This window comes from Coptis chinensis, chromosome 2 (genome assembly GCF_015680905.1).
Source record: "Coptis chinensis isolate HL-2020 chromosome 2, ASM1568090v1, whole genome shotgun sequence".
In the NCBI taxonomy this organism is placed as follows: domain Eukaryota; kingdom Viridiplantae; phylum Streptophyta; class Magnoliopsida; order Ranunculales; family Ranunculaceae; genus Coptis; species Coptis chinensis.
Genome location: NC_141457.1, coordinates 95,039,859 through 95,067,813, shown reverse-complemented (window position 1 = coordinate 95,067,813; position 27,955 = coordinate 95,039,859). Strand labels below are relative to the sequence as shown.

The window sequence follows — 27,955 nt, the reverse complement described above, 5'->3', positions numbered from 1 at the left end:
CCAGCCATCTTCTCCAAATAGAAATCTAAATAGATCGCAAACTAAAAAACAAACCCTAATTTTCCAAATTGAACTGAAAGTGCAACATGAAAACCTGGAATGAAGAAATTAACGACAATTCAATCGATTTTGTGCAATAAAAACTGGGATCTACACTACACCATAATTGCTTAATAACGACACCTTGTTAGGACTGTGATGACCGTCCTTTATTTAGGACTGCATGAACCGTCTTATATTGCCTAAGCCCGTCGCATATTGGCATAAAGGTAAAATAAAGGACGAGCTTTAGTGTAGTGCATCCAGGACGGTAGTGGTAGTCTGGAATTTTCAAGAACTCGTCGCGGGGTAGTTTTTCATTCTCACGCACATTATACCCAGTTAGAAACCCCAAGTGGAAACAAAAGAGATAACAGTTTTGTCACTGAATCAAGAGCTCTATTGTGAAATTGTAAGCTCTCTCTTTCTTCCCCCAAACCATAAAATATTTAGTCAATGCTTTAAAGCTTGAAGTTTGAGTTTTTTCGTCTGATATTTGTTTGTTAAACTGAAATGGGTAAATTTATTTTGCCAGAGTTCACTCAAATCAAAGTTCATTCTCCAAATCGAGGTAAATTTCTTCCCTTTTTCATTCTTCTTGTTTTATTATTATTATGGATTCAATGGGGTTTGCTGAACTGTCAAAAATTTAACCAAAAAAAAAGAAAACCAAAATTAATAACTTACCAAAAAATATAACCGTCAACGTACTTTCCGAAACAATTAAAAATGGAAGTTCCCCTCGCACCCTCACTTCTTAGTTCATCTTAAAGTCTTCACTTTAATTGGGGTTGATTGACACGCACTTAAACTAGTTCGGAAAGGGATTTTTATTTCAGTTCGATTCGTACTACAAGCTAGGTTTTTATTGAGATCGAAAAGTAAGTTTTTTTAGTGTATTTCTACTTTGTTCTTCTCTTAAATTGTTTGTATATAAATATATTTGTTGATGCATATCTTTTTGCCGTGGGAAATTTTGTATACTGGTAAATTCATTCTATTCTACGTATTGTTTTTATTGTTGCGTGGATTTTTTTTTGCATTTTTATATATTGGAAAAAAGAAAGAGCGTTACTGATGGTTTGTTTCCTCGTGACATGGATGTTCAGTATTGTTCGATATATAGAGTAGTTATGAATAGGCTTTAAGCCTTTAATCTTTTATACTAATATATATCTTCTTTTTCTTATATGATATTAGTCATCTTAGTTAATTTGTCTATGAAAATACCCTGTTATGTCTTGATTCTTCATTTGAGTGAATTTTTAAAAGATCTTGCAATATAGTGGATGTGGTAGTTGAAGATGGGGTGTGAACTGTTGGGTTTCATAAAAGAAACAGGAACAAGTAGTCATGTAACCGAGGGGTTTACGGGTTGAAAGTGTTGTCTGTGAGTTTGTAGTGGTGCCCCAGGCTTAGGCCTTGTATCCGGGGGGAGGCTTATTTCTTTGTTGTGCTTTCGGTTTTCTTGTATTGCTAGTGTGACAAGGATGCTCATTGTAGCAGCTCATCATGCTTCTTAGGCGGTCGGATTTTTTTATTTGGTCAAAGCCTTCTTGTGTAGGCATTGTTGTCATTAAATTTATTTACTTACTTGAATCTTTGCAACTATTTGTATATCATCAAGCTGTTTGCTTAGTCTAATTGTTGATTCTTGAAGTTTTTATATTATCAAGTTTGTAGATCGAGATTAACTTCGATATCTAATGAAGCTTCACTTAAGTTGTGCTATTTGAAAGCGTGGTATTGTGGGATTATAAGAAGATCGTGGGTGATATCTTTATGGGTTGATGCATCTGAAAACAAACTAGTTTTTTACTTTATCCCATTGAATAGCTAAAGAGCCTTGCCAAGAGGGGGGGGGGGGGGTGGGATTTAAAAACAGTTGTATGACAAATAACAGGATTCTCAAGCTCTTAATTAATGTTCTTTTGTTTGGGGTCGGGGAAGTAAAAAAGGAATCTATTTCTTTCCAATGAATAAGTGTTATCTAGTCCATGCTTTTTATATCATCTTCATTGACCAAGTCAATCATTTCTGTTTTACATAATATGGGTTTGGAGTTATTGTGTGCTGACTTTGTATTCAATTGGGGTTCTATTTGATTCAGACAAACCAAAGCATACTCTTTTTGGAGTTGGTCCAGTTTAATGTGTGGACTAGAGTTGCATAGGTAATGCTTCTGTCATATTGTTTGCATAGATAATGCATCTACCATATGATAAGCACCCAAAACTGTAATATTAAACCCCGAGAGACATAGCATTTTGGTCGATTATGTGTTTAATAATCATGTAATAATTATATTTTCGTACTTTTGCAGGATTCCGCAATTAAAATAAATATAGTGATAAAACATGCATCGAAGTACGAGGAATCTGGGGAATAATTGAAGTTTCCCACTCGACCCCCGTGAAGCCGAAGTTCCAAAAGAACAGAACCAGTGCGGAACGGGTCCACATATAAAGAAGCAGCAAACTTCCGAAGCTCAAATCGGGTAAATCTAGATGCCGACGTTGGCTAGTGAAGCTGCCAAAATCTGAGGAATACGGGGAATATTTGGAATTCCCACTCAATCCCCGTGAAGCCCAACAAAGCCTGACTAGAGCCGAAGTTTCCAAAAGAACAGAACTAGTGCAGAACGGGCCCACATATAAAGAAGCAGGAAACTTCCGAAGCTCAAATCGGATAAATCTAGGTGCCGATGTTGGCTAGTGAAGCTGCCATAGCAACCCGGGCAACGAACTCTGCGCAAGGACAAAAAGTCGTAAAAACGCCAAAATCGGCGCCGCCACTAACACACTAAGTGGACACACTCTGCGGGCCCAGAAGGCATGATGAGTCAGCATAGTCAGGTGGCAAAGGATGGTGCCAACAAACAAAACATAAAATCAGCAAAAAGACAAAAATTTAAGAAGGTTAAAACAAAACTTTGATTCTCAAAGTTTTGAACTTTTCAATTAGCTAAAAACCAAACCTGATTCGATATTAAGATTTCACGTGAAGGGTCCCCAGCCTATATATATGTGAGGGGGGTCTTCATATATCCTCCTTCAGCATATTAATGTTTTAGCTACGCTTAGTATTTTCTTCTTCAGTACATACATTTTGTCATTTCCTTTCGGTGACTTAATAATCGTAAGTTATTTTACCCTTAATAACGATCATTTCTTTTCTAGTTTAATTTACGTCCCGCATTTATTTACTTAATGTATACACAAGTTTTATTATTCCTTCTATGATGATGAGCTAATCCCCACCGGGGAGGGTTATCTTTGCTTCGATGTGAAAATCGGATTGACTTCGTTAATATTCTAGAATCACTACTTAGGAATTAGGCATAGAATTGACATCCGGTCCCAAAATGACCGAGATCGTCTGACAAAGTTGGATGGCGATGCTCCATACTATTTCATCTGTAGCGACAAAATGTCTCAGCGCTACTCTGCGGTGTCGATGACTCTCAATTCGTCCGGTGATGTGAAATCGAGCCGGGAGCCGGAAATAATATACCGAGAGATGCGGTATTATGAAAACTCCTTATGCTAGTGAAATCGACCTAGAGATGTGGGCATGCACTAGGGATCAATACTTTCGGCGTCGTCTCAAAAAAGGAGAAATAGAGATGTAGTGATTTGGTAATAAAAACTGTTGAAAAATGATTCTTGCATGAGCATGAGTAACTCTCTCCCTGTTTCTCTATTTTTGTTTACCTACATATAATCGCCGTAGTAATTTACATTATTTGCAGTACCGTTAATTTAAGTAAAACCAACTAAAAAGAAACCTAAAAATCCTACTCACCAAAAATTATAATTCCAGTTGTGAACCTATCCGAGCCCGACGGTTTGGACGATCCCTTACTCGACCTATCCTACCGATCCCACGTGAGTAAGGTACTTGACTAAAACGTACGAATATACGGACGTTGGACTTTGGACTTTGGACTTGGGTCTTTGGACTTCGGACTTTGGACTGTGGACCTCGGACTTAAGAAAATAAGTAATTGAAAACCAAATAAAACGTGTGTGTAAAAGAGTGGTTTATCAAATGGCGCCACTGCACGCCGAAGGACTCTGGACTTAACGTAATAACTGGAATACATCCATAAAACCCCCCCCCCCCTATCTCCTCACCTTTTTAATTTTCATTTCTATTACAATACTAACTCTTTACTGTAACTCTTTACCCTAACTTTTTCTACTAACAAATATCACGTGAACCTAGTTTTTGTTTATTTTTATTATACAGTTTAAGTAGTGCGTAGGAACTTGAAGTCTTGAACGGATAAAAGAATCTCGAGGCGAGACTGAATTAGTAGCACGCGAGACTAACCTGGAGTATCAACACTCCGGTTTTCAGGTACATGCCACTTTCCTTTTCAGTACTCTTTTGGGCTCTTTGGTCCTGTTTTTCTAGCTCGGGAGTAGTCGATCGCTATACGAGGAATCGCAGGACGCCAGGTTTCAAACTCTTAAACTCCTCAAACTTTGTCGAGGATATTATTCGCTATAACCTGTTTTACCTCTATATTTGTATGTTAACATGAGAACTCCGTGCATGTAAAGGTGGTTCGTCATTACATATTCACGTAACACAATTAATATGATTCGAATATATTTTGATATATGCGTAGCGTCAAACCACCTGCTTAGAATATTTTTGTATGTGTATGTTACATCAATTCACATACACGGTATTCAATTTCATGAATTCGTTCTCGACATTCCCCTAGCTCACGTATAAGTTACATATAGTTGCACGTATAAGTAATATAGATTTGCATGAGTAGACTTTCTGCGTAAACTAGTATATGTTAGTTAGTTTCTATTTTGGTATCTATCATTTTTAATTGCATATTTCGTAATCACGTCTCCATAATACACTAATTACGTAAATTAAAAAATAAATAAATAAAAAAAAATAAATAAATAATAAATAAAAATAAATAAAAATAAAATAAAAAATAAAAAATCATAGTAATTAAAATTTCATCTTAATCATCTTAATAACACCCCGCATAATACACCATCATAAATCATCATCCTATTACATCAGTGCCTAGGAAACTTGGAAAAAAATTGAGGTTGCCTAATTAAGGAACGTGCTAGCACAAACAACCTCTCTCAATTCTCTCAGGTGACCTGGCTGCTGGAATATTCACACGTTATCCTAGCTTCCCTGCTCAAGTTAGCAACAGCTCAGGAAGACGTGCTCCGACTCCCTCCTTCCTAAATTCTAAGACCTCCAGTCATTATTTGTTCCTTATGAGCCTTAAATCAAAATTTATACTTGTATGAGACTACGGTCTGGTAAACATAAGGAATTAGAACTTACATACCATCGTCGAAAATACAAAAAACAACTGTTTATGTTATCTCCTAGGCATAGTTCCTCCTCCGTAAATCAACCTTGTCAAACATCTCCGTTGCCATTATCTCCTTTAATTATGGTGAGGAAAATCTCCTGAGAAACCCCTTCGATTTCTATCTCGCTTTACGAGGAAGGGCACGCTTCACGTATTAAACTTCGATCACGATTGTAGGTGATTTTCAGTATTCCGCCAAACATTTTCGGTTTGTTACTGTTTACCATGGGTTAGACCATGAAAAACCGTGACAATCATCTTCGTTGAATGCAACAAGTAGTCACCACTTTCCGCCATCCGACCGTTACCAACGAACAAGTCTTTTTAGGTTGTTTCCCTTCACCTTAGTCGATAAAGCTTCGGTTTGGCTCGCCCGGACAAGCGCCCGCCAATCCATTGACACATGGGCCAAACTTGTTCAAGCATTCATGATAAAGTTTTATACTCGAAGAAAAACTACGAAATGCTTCAAAAGATTCAATTCTTTCGCCAAAGCACCCCGGGAATCCTTTTCGAGCGTGGAGCAAATTCTTGATCTACTTCTCGAATGTCCCCATCATCAACTTCGACACATTTGTATTAGTCCGTTCATTCTTTAATGGCCTCTCGACCATCAAAAGGAAACATTAGATATCATGAGCGGCGGTTGTTTCATGGACAAGGGCGCCATGAAGCATACACTTTTTTGAGAAACAGGCCTCACGAAGCACCCATTGGGGAAACACCGATTCTTCTAGATCTTCTAAAGACACTCCCACCAAAGTTACGTCTATGTTCGAGGTCAAACCGATCCGAATTAAAAACTCTAATCGAGTCCCTAAATAAAAGGTCGATGCTCTTTCAAGACAAGTAAATGAACAAAACCCAAAACGGTCATGGTCGCCAATGCTTTCCCATGCCCTCTTTGTTTAAGTCCCGAAAGCGCGCCGATTCTTATTGTCCTTTGGTATATGAGTGTCCTCCCCAACCTTCTGAAGAGGCTTGTGCTTTCAACATCCCTAATGCACCTTGGCGACAACATCCGAACTTAGCTTGGGCACCCCCTGTCCAACAACAAGCTCCTTCGGTGGCAACAACGTTCATCACGACCACCCGCGAACTACAATTCCTATCGTCAAGGAAATCCTCCACAATTTCAGCAAGGGCAAGGTAATTTTCCCAACAACGCAAATATGGGGTACCAAAACAACCGCAACTTTGTTCCCACTAACCAAGGATATGGCTACCAAAATCAACTCGTGAATAATAACCGTGAACTAGTTCCTGCTACTCCTTTGGTACAATCCACAGCCGATAAAACGGCTGAAACTTTCCTGACATACATGAATCAACAGAATCAAATCCTAGCTTCTATCCAACAGTCTCTTCAGCTGTTAGCCCAGGATAAAAGTCAAAAGGGCGTGTTCCCTGGCCAAGAAGTTCCAAACCCTAAGCCTACAAACACTGCCTTTGAACTCAACAATGCACCAGGACCTAGTAATCCAAGCCAGGGTGAGGTAAATGCCATTACCACTCTTCGTTCTGGCCGAACCATCGATAATAATATACGTATGCCAGACGAGGAATCGACGGAAGTCACGACTGACGTCCTTCCAACTCCTACCTCGCAACCTATAACGGACGAAGTTGTACCTTCAAAATCTACACCTACGTCCCTAGGGAAAGATGCCACTGATCCTTATACACGATTCCGTCCAAAAGCTCCGTTCCCTGCCCGTTTGGTAAAGAACAAACATGATGAACATTTTGATGAGATCCGTGAAACCTTCAAAAATTTGACCATAAACTTACCTTTCCTAGATGCGCTGAAGCATTTGCCCAAGCATGCCAAGTTTTTGAAGGACATGTGCACCACCACTACTAAAAGAAGGGCTTATTGTGTCACTTATTTTTTTTGTCTCGTGTCACTTATTAGAAAAAAGTGACACACAGAGTTTTGATGTGTCACTTTTTTATAGAATGAGAGCTGATGTGTTGCTTCTAGGAAAAGTGACACAAGTAAATTTTTTTTTGTGTCCCATTAATTGAACGTGACACTAGTGGTTTGTCTTATTGTGTCTTCTGGGTGTAAAAAAATCGAAAACAAAATTAATAAATTATCGAAATAAATAAGCGACACACAAGTAATTGCCTTATCCCATATTTTTAGGTTTCCTCCCACAAAGAATTAACTTACTAAACCTCAAATAAAAGAACACTTGGGGTTAAAAAAGAAAAAAATAAACAAAAGAAAAAAAATAAAAACTCTCTCGCAAAAACACTGAAGGGACTCTTCCTCCCAAGCCCAACTAAATCTCACCGGCGGTCTAACACTACACGTGCTCTCCCGCCCAAGCCAGCGGTCTCTCGTCCATCCCTCGTTCTTTTAAGATTGTTACGGGGAGTCCGTTGGTCGTGATGTTTCTATTTTAGTTGTACAGACTAATATTCCACATTTGTTGCCATTGATAGTTATGGCGATATCTGTTCCTGGTCCTGAATCGGTTCCTCCTCATTTGAATAACCATTTCATTGAATTGAAGGGCGTGCAAGTCAAGGTATGTTTGCCACATTACTGCTTTACTAATTCAAGTTGCCCTGTTTCAGTCTTTTAATTTGCAACTTGGTAATTGATAACATAGAATAGCACAATGTTTAGGAGAAATAATTACATCCAACTGCAAACCATGTAGAGTGTGTAGTTGTCGATACTCTAAACCTTGGTTCTATACCTCATCTCACTCTAACTGGAAAAAAAAAAGTATTGGGATCATGACAGATTAGCTATCAAAGTTATTTTCTTTCATTTGTGTACCAATGTTTTCCTTCATCCTTTTTGTTGCAGACAATTTCTTTTTTAACGTACCTGTTGAAGAGTTTTGCTGATTATATCAGGCCGCACGAAGAAAGTATTGTTAATCTGCTTGTTACTTGTCCTGATTATGTATCCACGCAAGGTAAGAGTATGATGAATTTACTCTTAGTGCCCCTTTTTCTCTGTTAGTGAAATTATCCTTATCATCTTCTTCTGGTGATGAAAGTCCCATACATAACTCGTCTAAACGTATATATGATATTTGCAAATATTAAATTTATTAGATTGCCATGAATATTATGATAAACATACTATACTGAGCATTTTTTTAGAAGGGGCAGTAAAGCAAAAGAAATTTCATTTAGCATACTGTGAGAAGTTTACACTATAGCCCAAGAGAAAATGAATTTACCTTACCGCTGCATCCTGATCTCTTACAATTTGATCAAAGCTGAAGTACCTAAGGGCCTTGAGAGTGGGAGACACCCACAAAGACTGCTGAGAGTTACAATTGCAAATAATGCGTTGAAGCTCACATAATTTGTCATGAAAAATTCTTTGGACTCTCTTACCAAATGGTGATGTATTGGCATGAGGGATGACTTTAGAAAATAGAGCACGCGGAGTGTGAGAGAAAGAAAAAGCAAAAAGTACTAAGTTTAGGTGATGAATAGATAATGTGTACATGTGCCACGATGCCTGATAAAATAATTTTGTACTTTATAAAGTTCTAAGACCCTTAGGCTTACAAGTATGCCATTAGGCTATAACATAATATGCTACTAAAGATTTACAACACTCCCAATACTTCCTGCATTTGATGTCGTGATTATTAGTTTCAGAATGAGTTTAAACTTTGATGGATGAGAAGAGAGAGAGGGATGGATAGGGAGATGTTTATGATAGTTTGACTTGATAATCAAGTTCATTATGTTATTGAGTTCATAGAATTTGTTTGCTATATAAATTATAAAATGCACTTGTATAAGTGGTAAATTATCCTTATCATCTTTTTGTGTGTAAAGATTTACAAATTTTTCATAAAAAAAAATATGGGAACAAACTTGTACAGGTTTATATGGATGGATGTTTTGATCTTATGCATTATGGTCATGCTAATGCTTTGAGACAAGCTAAGGCTTTGGGTAATGTGTTGGTTGTTGGGGTTGTTAGTGAGGAGGAGATTATTGCTAATAAAGGGCCTCCTGTTTTGTCCATGGAAGAGAGGCATACTTATGTTTCTTATTTTCATCTTACTCGTTCGCTTTTTGTATCGATGTATGTTATAATTTGAATGTGTATGTAGGAAAAACTGTTTTTATTACTATCTAGTTTATGTACCTGCGTAGAGAATACGTCTTAATGGAAAGGTAGGTCATTATGGTATTTGAGCTTTTGATTGATGCTCACAAACACCAACTCAAGAATGAGTCCTGTGATAGGCTACTGTTTAGAAGAAACCCACAAAGTACTATTTAGAAGAAACCCACAAAGTCTGGGCAGATTTTCTTAGTAGTGTTCCTCTTATTACACTCAATCAACTGCATGGTTTGGAAAGGTTGAACTGGTCATCCAGTCATGCATGCATTGCAACAATATCAAGGAGATGTTAACAACTATGTGAGTTTATTATTTATTTATTGTATTTTTCATTGTATATTTGATTCTATCTTGAAAATAATGAGGATGAAACAAATGCATTTTCAGTGCGATCAAGACATCAAATATGTCCAAAGGAAAGGAAAAGATGAATCCAAATCCAAATTGGAACTATGTGACAGTAAGTTTAGTTTCTTTGGAATACAATACAAAATATCTTTCAATTTGTGTATGTGTTAATGCAAGTATTAATTATGTGTAGTGCCCACAACAACAAGGGGGGATTGTATGCGGATATTATGTATTGCGTTTTATGCGAGATTTAGTATAAGATCCTGGTCCACCACTCAAAAACAAGGTGACTGTAAAGTAGCATTCTTTTTCATATAGTCTTAGCTAGCTTATAAATTGGTGCATGTGTAAATATGGTAGGCAATGTATTGCCTGCATTATTCATTTTCATAATATTTATAATATATTTTTCGTCGAATAGGTATTGGAGTTCTCTAGCAAGAAGAGTTACACCATTGAAATAGATGAAGTTCATCTTGAATTCATCGACTTTATCCAACAATTTATCTGAGTAATTAATTTGGGAAAGTGGACTTCCATATTTTCCCTTTCTTTATTTATATTTACTTTTTTTATCGATTTTTTTTCTTACTTGTGCAATATACCCTTCTTGATCCACTTGTTTTTTTTATTTTATATACTAGTCATAGTGGAATGATGACTTCATGATATAATGCAAGTGCATGGATCGATTAACAGATGAATAGATGGCAGCTAGGTTTTTGGTGTTGGAAGTGCGCACAACATGCTAAGATATTGCTAGGATAGTATTGGCGCTATGTAGTTTTTTTATTTTTTATTTTTTTTTTAATTGTGATTCTTTTGGTATTGGAATGACTTCTTTTGTTGGGAGTCAAACTAGATCATAAATACTTGGTTTGATCGATGAAATCAATAGAAGTTAATTATTTTGAATGTTGTTTTTTTCTTCTCGAGTGGATGTTGTTTTCGTATCATAAAGCAGGTTAAAGTGATTTTGGTTGGGATGTTTTGATAAATGTATGTGGATGTTGTTTCTGTCATAAAGCAGGTTAATGGGATTTTGGTTATGACGTATAGGATGCAGGTTAAGAAATGAATACGATCGAATACAAAAATGAGAAAAAGTTTTTTAAAAAAATTATTTTCATTTGTCTCACTTTTGGAAAAAGTGACATAATATCTATTAAAAGTGACACAATTGACCACTTTTATGTGTCGCTTTTTTTTTCATACAAGTTACATGGAGTTGATTCCAAAAGTGACACAAAAAAAAGGGGCTTTTGTGTCGCTTTTGGACGCGATTTCTTGTGTCTCGCTCGGCCAAAAAGTGACAACACAACTAGTACACTTAATCGTCACTTTTGGACGCACTTATGTCTCGCTCACGGTCCAAAAAGTGACACAACTAGTATACTTAATGTGTCACTTTTGATGTACTTATGTCTCACTCTGGTCCAAAAGTGACACAACTAGTATACTTAATGTGTCACTTTTGATGAAATTATGTCCCACTCTGGTCCAAAATGGATGCAACTAGTGTCACTTTTGACAAGCACTGTGACACTCTTTCTTAAAAGTGACCCAAGAGGCTATTCTTAAGTGTCACTTTTATTAACAAAAAGTGACATATTTAGTAAGACTTTTGTGTCACTTTTGGTAGAACTTTATGTGTCGGGGGCTTATAGGTCACTTCAGAATTAATTTCAAAAGTGACACAAGTGACTTCTTGTGTCACTTAAAAAGTGACACAAAAAGCCCTTCTTTTAGTAGCGACGTACGAATGTACCTCAACAAGTGTTCCTCACTGAGCAGTTTCCCTCGATTACCACTACCAATGGTGTGGTAAAGTACAAGGACCCGTGTCGACCAACCTGTACCATGCATGCGTTTGGCGACAAGTATACCGCCATTGCACTTTTTAGACCTAGGTGCGGTGTTAACCTACTTCCCTACTACTTATTTAAGCAGTTAGGTCTTCATGAATTAAAACCTACTAATATGACTCTGCAACTCGCGGATCGCTCCATCAAGTACCCAAAGGGCATAGTAGAGAACGTTATAGTAAAGGTCCAAGATTTTTACTACCCAGTTGATTTTGTCATTCTAGATACTGAAGTAGCCTGTGACTCCATGCCTATCATCTTGGGGCGTCCTTTCCTTGCCAACTACCCGGTAGCTCTCATAAATTGTCGGACGGTTCAATGACATTGTCTTTCGGGAACCTTTCTGTCGAACTCAACGTATTCAAATTAATGAAACAGTTTCCCGATCCTATAATGGAGGGTGAGATTAGCCTGGTTGATAATCTGGAACATGATTATTTCAGAAACTCTTTTCCCCCAGACGAGGTACACCAATTTCTTTCTTTTGATAATCCGAGTTTGGCGATGACTTCATTACATAAGGGATGTCAATGCATTATTAGAGTCGATTACCACTATTTGACCACTAATGCTTCGGTGCAAACCGATTGAAGAACCGGATTCGCTCTTTTCCATTGAAGAAATGATCCTCACGAATCCTTGATCCCCAACCCTCCAACTCAGATTTAAAACCTCTACCCCGATTTGAAGCACGTGCATCTCGATCTCGATGGTAGTCACCCTATAATAATTTACGCTCACTTGACTACGACGAGGAGGCACGTTTGATTCATGTCATTCGTGAACACGCTCATTATCGGATGGTCCTTAGATGATATCAAGGGAATATACCCTAGCATATGCACGCGATCGTATACATCTTGATGGCGGCACAAAGACATCGCGAGAACCACAACGCCGCTTTAATCCCGCCATGAAGGAAGTAGTGAGAGAGGAAGTTTTACGTTTACTTGATCGCGGGTATCATATACCCCTATCTCGGATAGTGACTGGGTTAGTCTTGTCCACGTTGTTCCAAAAAGTCCGGCATTCAAGTTGTACAAAATGAAAATGGTGAGTGCATCTCCACTCGCATTCCTTTGAAATGGAGAATTTGCATTGACTATCGCAAACTTAATGCGGAACCGTAAAGATCACTTCCCTCTCCCATTTCATTGACCCGGATGCTAGAGCGTTTAGCGGTCATGCTTACTCTTGTTTTCTTGATGGCTATTCCGGATACTTCCAAATTGTCATCGATCCCGCCCGATCAAGAAAAGACAACTTTCGCGTGTCCCTTTGGAACCTTTGCATACTGAGGCGAATGCCTTTTGGTCTTTGTAATGCCCGGGCACTTTCCAATTTGCATGCTTCACATTTTTAGTGATATGGTGGAACATTATATGGAAATCTTCATGGACGACTTTTCAATTTACGGAAATTCCTTTGACGATTTGCTTATCCAACCTTTCTAAAGTATTAACTTGGCACAAGAGAAGAAAAATCTGGTACTCAATTGGGGGATAAGTGTCATTTCATGGTTACCAAAGGACTTGTTCTAGGTCATATGTTTGAAAGGCGGGATAGAGGTCGATAAAGCTAAAATTGTTAAAATTGCTTCGCATTTACCTTTCCCAACGCATTAAGTGATATCCGTGCCTTTTAGGCCCCACGTGGTTTTTGAGGAGATTCATTCAGGATTTTTCTAAAGTTGTTCGACCCTTAACCAATCTCCTACTTAAGGATCTGAGATTCGATTTCAATTTCAATTGCAAACAAGCTTTTGATACTCTAAAACCGGCTCGACTCTCGCTCCTATCATTCAACCCCGATTGGTCTCAACCATTCGAACCCGATGTGTGACGCTAAGCGACTTTGCTATTGGTGCCGTGCTAGGCCAACGGCGCGTGACAACAAACCCATTGTCATTTACTATGCTAGTAAAACTCTTAATGACGCTCAACGTAATTATACCACAACTGAGAAAGAGTTCCTAGCAGTTATCTATGCTTTGGATAAGTTTAAGCCCTACCTAGTTGGAACATCGACCATCGTGGTATTAACGACCATGCTTAATTCGGTACTTACTCGCGAAAAAGGACACAAAACAACGATTGTTCCGCTGGATCCTTCTCTTACAAGAATTCACCCTGGAAATCAAAGACAAGAAAGGAACCGAAAATGTCGTAGCCGACCATTTATCAAGGCTGGTTGGTGACATCGATAGTGATTGATTCGAAGCTATCGGTGATTCCTTCCTGCATCGAATACTTGTACTCTATTTTCTCATCTCCATGGTGCGGATATCGTTAACTACTTAGTTCTCGAGGAAGTCCCCTCCTTTTGGTCGCGTCTCGATCATAAAAGTTCTTATCCATTTGTAAAATATTATTTCGGGATGAACCCTACCTCTTTAAGTATTGTTCCGACCAACTCATTCATCATTTGCATTCCGACCGGGAACACACCGACGTATTATCCTTTTGCCATGAACAATCTTGCGGAGGTCATTTCGGTGGAAAAAACTGCGGCCAAGGTGTTACAATGTGGTTTTTACTGGCCTACCCTTTTTCGCGATGCACACGAACATTGCATCGCTTGCATTCGTTGTCAGCACCTAGGTCGAATTACCAAACGAAATATGATGCCCCTAAATCCTATCTTGATTGTGGAGATTTTTGATGTTTGGGGCATTGATTTTATGGGACCTTTCCCTATTTCTCAAGGTTTTCTATACATTTTAGTCGCTGTAGACTATGTGTCCAAATGGATTGAGGCACTCACATGTCGCTCAAATGGCCATAAGACTGTCGTGAGATTTGTAAAAGAAAATATTTTCTCTCGTTTTGGTGTTCCCAAAGCTATCATCAGTGATGGGGGTACACATTTTTGTAACAAAATTTTTGGGTTTTTAATGAAGAAATATGGAGTTACTCACAAGGTTGCTACTCCATACCACCCACAAACGAGTGGCCAAGTGGAAGTCTCCAACAGAGAGAAAAGTTTATTTCGGAGAAAACTGTCAACCCATCAAGAAAAATTTGGTCTCTAAAACTTATCGGATGCCTTGTGGGCATACCGAGCAAACATTTAAGACACTATAGAGATGTCTCCTTACCGCATTATTTTTGAAAAACCTTGTCATCTGCGGTTGAACTTGAGCATCGTGCCTTTTGGGCCATCAAAACCCTCAATTACAATATCATCATCGGGGCGCTAGAAGCTTAAAAACTGCAATTAAATTAAAGTTGGAGGAGATTCGGAGTGATGCTTATGATCTCGAAATCCTACAAAGCTAATATGAAAAGAGTGCACGACAAGCACATTTTCGCGTAAGGATTTCAAAATTGGCCAAAAGTTTTCTTGTACAACTCCGATTACACATCTTTCCGGTAAATTGAAAACACGATGGTCCGGTCCTTTCATTGTGTCGGTCACCGTGAAACAATATGGGGCAATCTCTTTGCTTAATCCAAAAGATAACAATTGAATTTCAAGTCAATGGACAACGCCTAAAACATTACCATGAATTACGCTCACCGGATGTTGAAGCGGACTCTTCTTCTTGAATCCGGTATACACGGACTAGAGATTTTAGTTTGGCGTCTTTCAATCTTGTTTCTATAGAGGGTGCGCCATTTTGGTAGCGGACCATCTTCTATCTTATGATCTCAAGTTCTTTGAAGTGTGTGGTTGCAAAGCCGGAACCTTAGTCCACGAAAACTCTTTACGTAACCTGAGTATAAATGTCTTACGCAACACGAAAGCAAGCGTGCCTTTTCGATAAGCGATGGGTACCTAAAATTTCACCTCCTTCCTTCTCTTCCCTTTTCTACTTTCTACCTCGCGAACTTCAGCTAATCATTTGGTGTAAGTCTCACTCATCACGAATAGGGAATGGTCGTAGTTCTTTTGCTCGTAAACGACGTGCACGAAGGATGGGCTGGTGCATGCATTGCCAAACACCCTTCTGTCTAGGCTCTAACTTCCTATCCGATACTAGCCAGTTTAAGGTATACTTTTGTTTAACACCAGCTGCGCAGGATAATCTTCGTCGCCACGCCATTTCTCCCACAGGTTGGGATTCGTCTTGAGAATCTGATGTTAAAAGACTCGATTCGTCTTGAGGATCTGACGTTAAAAGACTCTCCTTGTAAATATGTTTATTTTGTTACCTTTTCCCTTGCATTAAGTTTTGCACATGGGATTCGTGTCAAACCTCAGATGTTGCATACTTGGAACACAAACGGGCAATGGATTCCACCAGACCAACCCTAGAATTGGTTACTTTGAGTCCCTTGGGGCGGTTTGAGGATAGCCGTATATAAAAAGGGTAATTTTATTAGGCAGAAGTAAGCGCCGCGGTCGGGATGGTACCGCCCCGCCCTAACCCCATAATACATAGAGGTGAAGCCACAGTCTGGCTGGATTGGGTTCGCTCCAGAGCCGACATGACAGTTGTCTATGATTTAAGATAGTGACTCCCCTGGACATCCAGTGTTTTTCACATATATCTCCCTTGTATGTAAATAAAACATTTACACTCTCCTTCTCTTAAAAAAAAAAGGGCACTCCTTGTCACATGCCCCATTCTTCTCATCCACACTACATCCACTTTTGCGCATATCTTAGAAGATACACGTGGTCTAAACTACCCTGTGACACCTCGAAACGTATCTTTTACATTTTCGGATGGGTGCCTATTTATACCAAGGATAGACACCTCAAAAATTTAACTTTCCTTTTTCCAAAATAATTGTTCACCACTCCATCTTTAATGGCCCTCACTCGAAGTTTCGTGCCTGAGCAAAATTTTATGAAAAATTTCCAAAATGGTCTTTTTCATCCTTTTTTTGACACTGAAATATTACGTCGAGGATGGTACCCTCTTTTACACCATAAGCAAACATTTTATTCCTGAGAATTGGTCTTGTTATTTTATAAAAGCGGTTATTTCCAAAACGGACAATTCTTTGTCCGTGCTAACGGATGCGAGCATGAATTGACTATGGAAATCATCTCTGAGGTACTTCAAATTCCTATTACAAACCAAGGAGTACACCTTTAGGATTCACCTTTCGATAATATCCGGCATCGATGTTTGCAACTATCCTTCACGGCGAATACAACCGAAAAACCGTATTGTTTATCGAGATCTTTACAAAAGAACCAATTATCGTGATCCAATGGGTAGCTCATAATGTCATCGCACGCGCCCAAGACTTCGAAATAACCAAACCACTCCTCCATTTACTCGGGTGTTGCGGACTAACTGCAATGATTTTTGCATTATTAAATTTCTCGGAATCACGATCGCGCGTGCGGGAAAAAGTCACTCCTTTACCAACCATTGTGACACTTATCATGATACATTGGGGTTTTTCTAGTACTTCTCCTCATACACCTCTTGAGCAGCTAACATTCTTACCATTCACTTAGTATGTAGGAACGGATTACGGAACCCGGCGTTGCAAAGAACCATGTCGATGCTGGGACCAAGCGAAGATTGTTCCAACCGACAACATCATTTTCTTGAAAATGCATTATGCAACGTATTTAATCCAATGGAAGGGCTTCGCTTTAATTCAACAAGGACTGATGACATTATTCAAACGCGTCGAGAACATTATTATCACCGGCCTTCTTGAATTTCGGGACTGCGGACAATAAGCGAAGAGGAACAAGCACAATTCTTGCCCGCGACCACAACCAATTCTTGGCAAATCACACTCTCATAATGGAGAACCACGCAGAGATTTACCGGACGAGAAAACAAAATGTTGCAAACAGTACATTTGCGGATTATTGACATATAGAATCTTATAAACGGATTCCTCCCACAAAAGGATCCTCGCCGTTACTTGGGCCAATGAATCCATTTAAATTCTGCAATTTTATATTATTTATCATTTTCTTTAGTCTTTAATTTTCGTATGGCAATTTGTTTTTACTTAATTATTCTCATCATACTCTAATATTTGTTTATCCTTGTCTAAACAGGTCACAATTTTTTTCATACGATGGAAGCTCCAAAGATGATTCCAGAACAATCTTTCCATTCATTGCTGAATTCTCCGGCATATGGACATCTTTTCAGAGACTACATCACTCAAGTTGGATGGAACTCTCTCATTCTACACTCGGAGCAGACATACTCCCCAGGTTTGGCAACTTATTTTTATAATAACATGAAAGATCTACCAGCTGTCTAGGGTTTCCCTTTGAATGGGTTTACACTACGTATTGGTAACACCCGACATGCCTTTTATGAGCCAACAGTGGCTATGGCTCTAGACCTTCCTCCTCTTCAGCCTGATCTCCCCATCCAATACATGATAGAGAATGACCTTAATGACTACTCTAGGGAAGATTTTGCTGCCCGCTATGGCGATGGCCTTGCCACGTCAAAGAAGCGTGCGAAAGGCGGCCGATGGCGAATTCACTATTCCACTAGCCAATTATGACCATGAATGTTGGAACTGCCATGTTATTTATTCTTCGAACATCATGGGAGATTGGCATTTTTCCATCGCATCAAAGTCGGCATGTAAGACATTCCATCGCGTTGGCCCAAAGAACGCATACCACCTTCGACATTCTGAACTAGTAATTGAGAATCTTAAGAAGGGCTCGGTCTTTTCGGCAACACTATATCACCCCGCCCGATTCTGGCATGCAGGATAGTGAGGACATACTTCCCCGAGTTTGCAGCCACCTTTCAGGACTGGGTAAAGGTCGACTCTATGTGTCCAACAAACAAGATAATTCGTTCTTTGCGATTTAGGACATGGACACGCCCTGCAAGGTATCTTAAGAAGGTTCGTTCTTTCCCTGATGATGATAAAATGATAGCTCATCTAGACAATGCAAAGAAGAGGAAGTGGAGTGAAGTCTGGAAAGCTATGATAGATTGGCGGGATGCGAAGGAATGACATTTCTACAGGGACGAGGCAAGGAAGGACTATCCCCCAGTTCAAGGATGGGGCAATGTGAGTTGATGCATGTACATATTTGTTTTATGTTTTGATGTGAAATAAATAAATAACCTAACAGTGTGCTACTCTAACAGTGTGCTTCTACTTTTATGATGTATAATATATAGTGTGTTACAATAACTTTCTGTGGAAGATGTCAGCTTTATTTTTGCTCAAAGCCTCTCAAGTATACTCTTTCTTCCTCTTAACACTTTGAGGACACAGTGCCCGACTGTTTGGGGGTGGTGAGAACCTTTTGCAAAAATTAGGCATGCATAATTGTATATAGTTTACCTAATGTCTAAATAAACGTATTTAGTGACAAATTCTCGTTTCTCTTTCTATGATGAAAAATATTTAGAAATCTCACCCTAGCATCAAAATTAGGACTTGTTCTTAGAAACTTAATTTAATACGTATGCAATAGTTTTTACATCTTTTCATGAGCATTCATGCACCGACTATCATTTAATGTACAGCTGATGAAGTTACGGGACCCACGGTTAGACAACTTAGTTTCCGTGTATCCTGTAAGAATCTAACCAAAAGCCTCAAAATGTGTGATATATGAGTAATGACACAGAGGAGTAGTTCTTCCGAATAGAGAAGTTCACACGTCTACTTACTTAATCACTACCCAAATCCTAGGCGAGAATTTAGGCCTTCTTTGGATCGATATAGCCAAAAATTCACACCAGAAAAAAAAAATTTACCGCTAGTCGTCCTAATTGAACCTTTCATTAATCTTTTTTTCTAAAAAAAAAAAAAAAAAAAAAAAAATCATTACCCATCTAGTAACCACAAATAAATAAGCCTACCTAGATGATGAGTATGAGAAATAGGATGAAGTGCAGAAAAATGAAGAGAAAAACCTTGTCACAAATCAAAATCAGTTACCTGTTTCAAAAAAAAAGAAAAAGAAAAAGAAAAAGAAAAAAATATATAAATATGTTTCCAAAAATCAAAAGAAAATCAAAGTTAGAATTCCCCCCAAGGATCGAATCAAAAGGGAATACAAAGGCTTGAAAAATTCAAGTATGGAAACCCATATTAGAAGCAGGAAAGAAAATAAGGATTCTCTAGTATAAATATCTCGAAGACCTTATTCTCTCATACTTAGCATTTTTGAATTTTCCATTCCATTTTCTTCTACACTACCACTGAAGCCCCATAACACCTAATAAAGACCTCTAGCTCAATTAGGAATAGGGTAGTATGATAATAAGTAGTAGTTGTAACTTCTCGACCTCGGCTCCTCTGACTGTCATTGAGTATGTGAGGAATCGTGTGCCCACTTTTTAATCTTGAGATAGCAAAACTCGAGTGGAAAAATATAAGAGAAATTGTGTTTTTCGACACATACGTGAGAACCTAATTAAGGATGCTATCCAAAGGATCGAGAAATGGCCCCGCTTTCACATTTCATTATTAGATTATTGCATGCATGCTCATGCGTAGATGTTTTGATTATTGTATGAATATTAACTTAAATTTGAAAGAATAAAAATCCTTGTTTCCCCAAGCTAGTGAGATGTCTAGATACCGAGATTAATTAAGGAAACAAGCCTTTGTTCTTGAGTCATTGTAGTATAAATGAAGTTTGTGAGTATCTTCTCGGAAAACTCTCACGAGGTTATAACTTCGTCCACTACGGAATTCCTAGTGGTTCAAGGCCTTGTTGCATACGGCCAATGCAACCGCGACTCGTGAAATGAGATTTAGCTTAGACAACACATTTTTGACCACTTATCGTTTTAATGTCTCTTCTTTGCTTGAGGACAAGCAAAGTGTTGTTTGGGGTGGTGTGATAAGCACCAAAACTGTAATATTAAACCCCAGAGACATAGCATTTTGGTCGATTATGTGTTTAATAATCATGTAATAATTATATTTTTCGTACTTTTGCGAGGATTCCGCAATTAAAATAAATATAGTGATAAAACATGCATCGGAAGTACGGGAATCTCACGGGGAATAATTGAAGTTTCCCACTCGACCCGTGAAGCCGAAGTTCCAAAAGAAACGAGAACCGGTCGCGGAGCGGGTCCACATATAAAGAAGCAACAAACTTAGGAAGCTCAAATCGGATAAATCTAGATGCCGGCGTTGGCTAGTGAAGTCGCCAAATACTGGGAATCTGGGGAATATTTGGAATTCCCACTCAATCCCGTGAAGCCCAACAAAGCGACTAGAGCCGAAGTTTCCAAAAAGAACGAGAACTAGTGCGAAGCGGGCCCACATATAAAAAGCGGAAACTTCCGAAGCTCAAATCGGATAAATCTAGGTGCCGCGGCGTTGGCTAGTGTGAAGCGCCATAGCAACCCGGGCGAATTTAACTGGCGTAAGGACAAAAAGTCGTAAAAACGCCAAAATCGGCGCCGCCACTAACACACTAAGTGGACACACTCTGCGGGCCCAGAAGGCATGATGAGTCAGCATAGGCAGGTGGCAAAGGATGGTTTCAAATTGATACCACCTAGTAAGAAAGAAGACACGTACCAATTCAAACCAGGTGGTTTGAATTGAAATGAGCCAACAAACAAAACATAAAATCCAGCAAAAAGACAAAAATTTAAGACGGTTAAAACAAAACTTTGATTCTCAAAGTTTTGAACTTTTCAATTAGCTAAAAACCAAACCTGATTCGATATTAAGATTTCACGTGAAGGGTCCCCAGCCTATATATATATGTGAGGGGGGTCTTCATATATCCTCCTTCAGCATATTAATGCTTTAGCTACGCTTAGTATTTTCTTCTTCAGTACTTACATTTTGTCATTTCCCTTTCAGCAGCTTAATATTGTAAGTTATTTTACCCTTAATAACAGTCATTTCTTTTCTAGTTTAATTTACGCCCCTGCATTTATTTACTTAATGTATACATCAAGTTTTATTATTCCTTCTATGATGATGAGCTAATCCCCTCGGGGGAGGGTTATCTTTGCTCATGTGAAAATCGGATTGACTTCGTTAATATTCTAGAATCACTACTTAGGAATTAGGCATAGAATTGACATCCGGTCCCAAAATGATCGAGACTATACAAAGTTGGATTGGCCGATGCTCAGAAACGGTCTGTAATCTAAAATGTCTTCAAGGCTACTCTGCAGTGTCGACACTCTCTCGGTCGTCCGGTGATGTGAAATCGAGCTAGGAGCGGAAATAATATACCAGAGATGCGGTATTATGAAAACTCCTTATGCTAGTGAAATGCGACCTAGAGATGTGGGCATGCACTAGGGATCAATACTCGACGTCGTCTCCGAAAACGAGACGAAATAGAGATGTAGTGATTTGGTAATAAAAACTGTTGAAAAATGATTCTTGCATGAGCATGAGTAACTCTCTCCCTGTTTCTCTATTTTTGTTTACCTACATATAATCGCCGTAGTAATTTACATTATTTGCAGTACCATTAATTTAAGTAAAACCAACTAAAAAGAAACATAAAAATCCTACTCACCAAAAATTGTAATTCCAGTTGTGAACCTATCCGAGCCCGACGGTTTGGATGATCCCTTACTCGACCTATCCTACCCATCCCACGTGAGTAAGGTACTTGACTAAAACGTACGAATATACGGACGTTGGACTTTGGACTTTGGACTTGGGTCTTTGGATTTCGGACTTTGGACTGTGGACCTCGGACTTAAGAAAATAAGTAATTGAAAACCAAATAAAACGTGTGTGTAAAAGAGCGGTTTATCACCATATTAAGTATTCTGACTTGCATGCCTTGCAGATCTTTTGCTGGAAGGCCACATTTTTTGTTTCCTCTGGGGTCTTTACGTTTATGGTATGTCTAAATCTCCTATTTCCAATAGAAAAAAACAAAACAATATTAGGGGAATTCATTACCGAAAGTTTTTTTTAACCCTATATATGTCAACACACAATACACTCAGACATCTCCTACTTTATGTAATGCCTTGTTCAAGTATACATTTATTGCGGAAATAAGCTTGACACGAGTTTCAGTTTTACTTATAAGTTTTATGTTCTTATTTTGCAAAAGGTGGATGCAACTTATATTTTCTATGATTGAGGTCATGGTGATATCATAGGATAAGCTTAATTTTGTATCTCTTTTTTAACTGGAAATAGCTAGAGAACATGCAATATAATTCTCGTTGTTGGTAGGTGGCTTTCTATAAAACCCCAAATTTTGGGATTTGTTTGGGTCGGATTTAGTTGGGCCTCTACTTTTGATAATGGGTCTATGGTGGACTAATGCATGGCAAGTGAAATAACCCATGAGATTGTGCTAGAAAAGAAAACATACGTTCTTTCGAGAACTCTCCATTCGCTTCTCTCTTTCTAGAAAATCTATCGGATATGACTAATTAAAAGAAAAACAGATTTAGGGGACGCTTTTCATTGATGGTTTCTTCTTCTTCTTCATGTAATTAGTACCAAGGTGGAATTCAAGCATCAAGGGAGTTGTATTGCTAAAGTTTTAATTGAAGAAGAAAAGTAAGTCAAGTTGATTATTGGCGGATTTGAAATTGATTTCGCCTAGACTTGATTCAGGTGAGTTGATTCTCATGTTTTCTCTGCTAAAATTGATTTGGGGTTGATATGTTTCTAAAACTTAGAAACTTGGGTTTGTAGAGTTTGAAATTATGACAAATAGGATAACTTAGTTTTGTTTGTCTTTCCTTTTTGTGGTCTATTGTGCTGATTTGTGTGGATTTGTGAGTAGGAACTAGGTTTTGAGGTTCAAATAGAAGTTGTAGAACTCTTACTTAACTTTGATATCTAATTGGATTTGTTTCAATCAAATATATATAGAAAAAGATACAACTGTTTTAGCACAGCTATGTTAACTAGGATTTTCCAGCCCATTTTCTGCGTTTAGTCGGCTTCCTTAAAACATTTATGTGGAATTTGCTTGATTGGTCTGAACAAAAGCTGTAGACTTTCGAGTGCAGTTTTATATCCATTTTGGTTTGTTCCATTCTAAGTTTTATAGTGATAGTTATGACTGTTTTACTTCAGAGTGATGAATTAGTTCTTGTGCTGACAGTTCAGCAGGTTCTGTCAACGTCTGTGATTTTCTGAATAAAATTTAGCTTTCAAGGTCTTAAGGTAAGTTGTAGTTTTGTGAGTCTAGTTTCAAACCCAATTGGATTTGTCTCTTTCCAAGCTATATTGAGAAAGATACGTCTGTTTTCGTTCAGGGTGGTTGATGAGAAATTTTCTGATTATGTAGCATGTTTAATTGTGTTGTGGATTTTTAGGTATTAGTTTGTAAAATTATTATTTATGTGAACATATTTATTAGTTTCTTATGTGTCGAGAAACTAATTGGCCTCTTGATGAGAGGAACTATAAGATGGTTGAGTTTGAGTTTTCATTCCTATTGGGCCGAGGGATCATCTCACGAGTCATGTCTTTGTTGGTTGTGCTTTAAAGCATGCAACATTAAATTAAATTGACCTGATTTTGACCAAAACAACAGACAGCACACTATGTAGAATTATAGAACACAAAAGAAAAGGAGAAACCACCTTGAAAATTCAGATCCTCCAGTTACCACCACAACAATTACGCTTCAAAAATTCTTGATGGCTTTTGAAGAGCATGTTGTTGGTTTGTTCAAGGTGGCTTTCTATTGTTTTTAGAATTTTTTTGAATCTTTTTTTGTGTTTGATGTTAAAATTGTAACTCTACTGTGATTTTATAGATGGACAAGATGGTATACTTTTTAATATCGAGCTTTGGAAGGATTGAGTGGTGGATTTTTTTGTTTGGTGTTAGGAACTGTGTTTTTGTGTGCAAAAGAATGAACATGTATTGCAGTTGACAATTTCTTTGTAATTTCTTATAAAATCTGTTCTCTTGTGTATTCTATATTATGCAATGGGTGGTGTTTGTTTATTTTCGGGTTATGGGTGGATTTGGCTGTAGAATTTCCAGATTCCTTGTTTTTTCCCGCTAGGTAAGCAGGAGATTTGTATTAAAAATAAATGAAGGCAGAGTTTACATAGTTTGTTACCAAAATGTAGGATAGTGTATCCTCCTCATGGCGCTTGCCAAACCTAAAAGAAGTACTATAGGGGGCCTCCCATTTATTTATCCATGGGGGCCTTCCGTTATACAAAATTTTCTCAGCAGTACTCATTGTTACTCGTGTCCATGAATGGACACTCCTCCTGATAGCTAGTAGACTAGTGTCGTTTTCCATTGCGAGTAGAGTCCGGTTCTCTGAATTCTCTGAATTGGGAAACACACTACCCAAACCTGCTAGTCCTGGGTTTCCTCTTGAAGCACCATCATAATTAAATTTGATAATCTGAGGATCTGGTGGATACCACTTGCTCTCTCTTATTCTTGCAGCTCTTCTTAGCCTAGTGTTAACACTCCATGCAGTAATGATATTCATGTCTGCAGTAACAGAGTTCATCGATTCCTTAACCAGTAGATTTGAGTGATAAACATGTTTTTTTCATCTCTTTCGTACAACCATACAGACTGGGCTATTCTAATAAAAAATACACTTCTCTCTGTGCAGCCATAAGGTCCACGATTTGTTCTGCTTGACACAGAAACGAAGCTGTTCCTACTGTGAATCCTTGAAACTGAGGCTCAGAGCAGAACTCAATGGAAGATTGGTGATGACCTGCATACAAATTTGTGGAGGGACTATTACTTTAGCCAATGAAACATGGCAGCCTCAAGTTTTGCTGCTAACACCGGATTCAAAAGTATGAAAGAAGCTTGCAGTAGGGTCAAGAATCACATCACATTTATAAAAGAGTTGTGGAAAGCTGCAGTAGCAGCACAGTCTTGAGCCGGTGAGCTTTTCAATTAACTTGTTATAAAGATTTGATGTTTTTGTATGGTTAAGTTGTTTTGTTGGAATTGAAGTTTATTCTATTGTCATCCCAAAATAAAGACAAGATTTATTGTCATTCCCGATTTATTGTCGTAGACGGAAGGCTGATAAAGACTTTGTGAAGTAAACTAAATATCAGTCCACTGTTTGTTATTTTATTGTAGTGATGTGAAAGCTATGGTTTGCAGGCTCAAGACAATGGTTATGATTGGAGATGGTGCTACTGACCTCGAGGTAAGAGAATTCTTCGAAACCTCCTTTATACCCAGTTGGTGTTTGTTATAGAAGTAAAATACAGGCTACCTTGCATATCTTCAAATTTTGGATACTAGGGAAATGAAATAAACAAACTTCTCAGTGGAAGTGGACTCTAAACAAAATTATTAAAAAAAAAAAAAAAAAGGAACAGAACAGTCATTAATGGCATACATACTAGTCTGAATTCTCTTAGTACTAAAGCCCCATGCTATAAACACTAAGTGGTAGAAATAGTTCCTTGTTAAGCAAAATATAAGAGAATGTATAACGGGGCCTTATCTATATTTTTATTTTGAAGTACTTTATGGTTCTAAGACGCGTTTTAGTCTTAATGCTCTACTTGCTTTAACAGGTTGTGGTTTCTGTGTTAAACTAACTGGATTAGAACCGTTCACGTGATTATCTTGAGCTTGAGTTGATCCAAAGTTGCTAGTGTCGGGCCGAAATGACATAATGCCTTCTACTTCAATAATCTTGTAAACCTTTTAGCATCATATGGCATGTCTATCTAATGATATTTAACTCAATTTTTTTTCATCTTTTGCCCTTAATTTAATATTGGTTTACTTTGTGCAATCCTAATTATAAAAAAAGGTACATGCATAGCTCTTTCTTTTAAAGTACTGTAATTAGATACTTGTGTATTTGTTCTTGTAGCAAGCAATGGTTAGATTAGTGTTGTTAGTGTGTTTTGCTGGATTGTCAGTCCACTCAACACGCTAAAGACAAACCATGTGTGGGACTCTGGATTATCTAATGCTAGAAATGGTAGAGAACATTTTCCTTGTTTTTCTTTGTTATGAATTCCTTATGGGACTCTACCATTTTAGACTATATTTCCAAGTAAGTGGCCTGGCTAGTGATTCTTTGAATTTAACTAGCTAGAGGTATATATAGGTATACTCTATGTTTCTTGCTAATGTAGAAATGTGGTCTACTGATTATGTGGTACGGTGCATGATGGAGGCTTGAAACTACATGCTTTATAATGATTTTTGGATTGCATGCACTTGATACCAGTATATAACTCCATTTGCAGAGAGTTTTTGCCTTGTCATGTGTTGAAGGATAAATTTTTATTTTTTTTGGCAGCAGTTCTTTTTCATATTTAAGGTTGAAAGCTTACTCTCTATGTTGCAAGTGCTAATGAGGCCGAAAGACTCGTATTAGCTTAGTGTTATGAAACATTGCTTACTTTAGTGACAATGTCTTTGCTTAGGTGGTAAGCAGTTAGCTACATTTCTTTGTGTGGAGTGGCGCTGGATTGATAATACTCCTACCGTGTTGTTTGTCTCTGCTGGTTCTATCTCTAGAAAACTCTCAAAGTTGTTTACCATTATGAAAGGTTGTGTGATTCACATGCACAGAGGTGATGAAGATGTGAATTTTAAATTGTTTTTTCATTATGTTCTTATTATGCCTTGTATGCTTTGAAAACTTAGTTGTTGGCAATAAAAAACTTGAGAACATTGTAAATTTTGGAAATTATTATCAGTGGATTATGATCAATTTTTTAAATGTGTTGTTTTAGTATGTAGTTTTTGTATAGTTGATTTTATGATTTGAAATTAGGTAACAATTAGCAGGGGTACGTGTCTAGGAAAAAATAGATTCTACCAAAAAAAAATTATTCTAAACTAATACGACGGAGAATATTGTCATTAATTGACTTCCCAAAACAAAATGCGACGGAAATACATGTCTTAAAGTTAGGACACAAAAGTACGACGGTTGGTTGAGTTATAGTTTTGAAAATAAGTTGTTGTGGTGTAAAGTAGATTTACGACGGTTTTTTGTGTCCTAAATTTCACGACGGCATAAACTGTCGTATGTCCGTCGCAATTTTAATTCAACTTATCACACTGTTTCTCGTCGTAAATATTAACGACAGGGCTATTTGAGACAGAGTCTGGGACACTATCTTCCGTCGCAAATCTCGATTTAGGACGGAATAAACCGTCGTTTTTGGCCATTTCTGGTGTAGTGCTACTCAAAACAAACGACAACCAACTACTAAAAAGGTGAGAAACTAAATTTTAATCTTCATATATATGTTTAAAATCATTGCCTTTAATTAACATTCAACCCAGTGATAATTTCACACTCTACGGTTTCGATCATCACCACATTGCAACAACGAGATAGTGATGAGAGTGTTGGGTCTAATGC

The 27,955-nt window shown here is 37.9% G+C and overlaps 1 long non-coding RNA gene across 4 annotated transcripts; it reads left to right on the top strand.

Annotated features, from left to right (window-relative positions):
* Positions 1–533: 533 nt before the first annotated feature.
* On the top strand, positions 534–27,304 carry LOC147519227 (uncharacterized). Of its 4 annotated transcripts, XR_015212085.1 has the most exons (7): positions 534–610; positions 2,150–2,212; positions 22,433–22,486; positions 23,101–23,220; positions 25,205–25,487; positions 25,717–25,762; positions 26,879–27,304. It is a non-coding gene; the product is annotated as an uncharacterized LOC147519227 (long non-coding RNA). The 4 variants fall into 4 exon arrangements; XR_015212084.1 differs by lacking the exon at positions 534–610 and having other exon boundaries at positions 1,933–2,212; XR_015212083.1 differs by lacking the exons at positions 534–610; positions 2,150–2,212; positions 22,433–22,486 and having other exon boundaries at positions 22,962–23,220; positions 25,693–25,762.
* Positions 27,305–27,955: the final 651 nt, after the last annotated feature.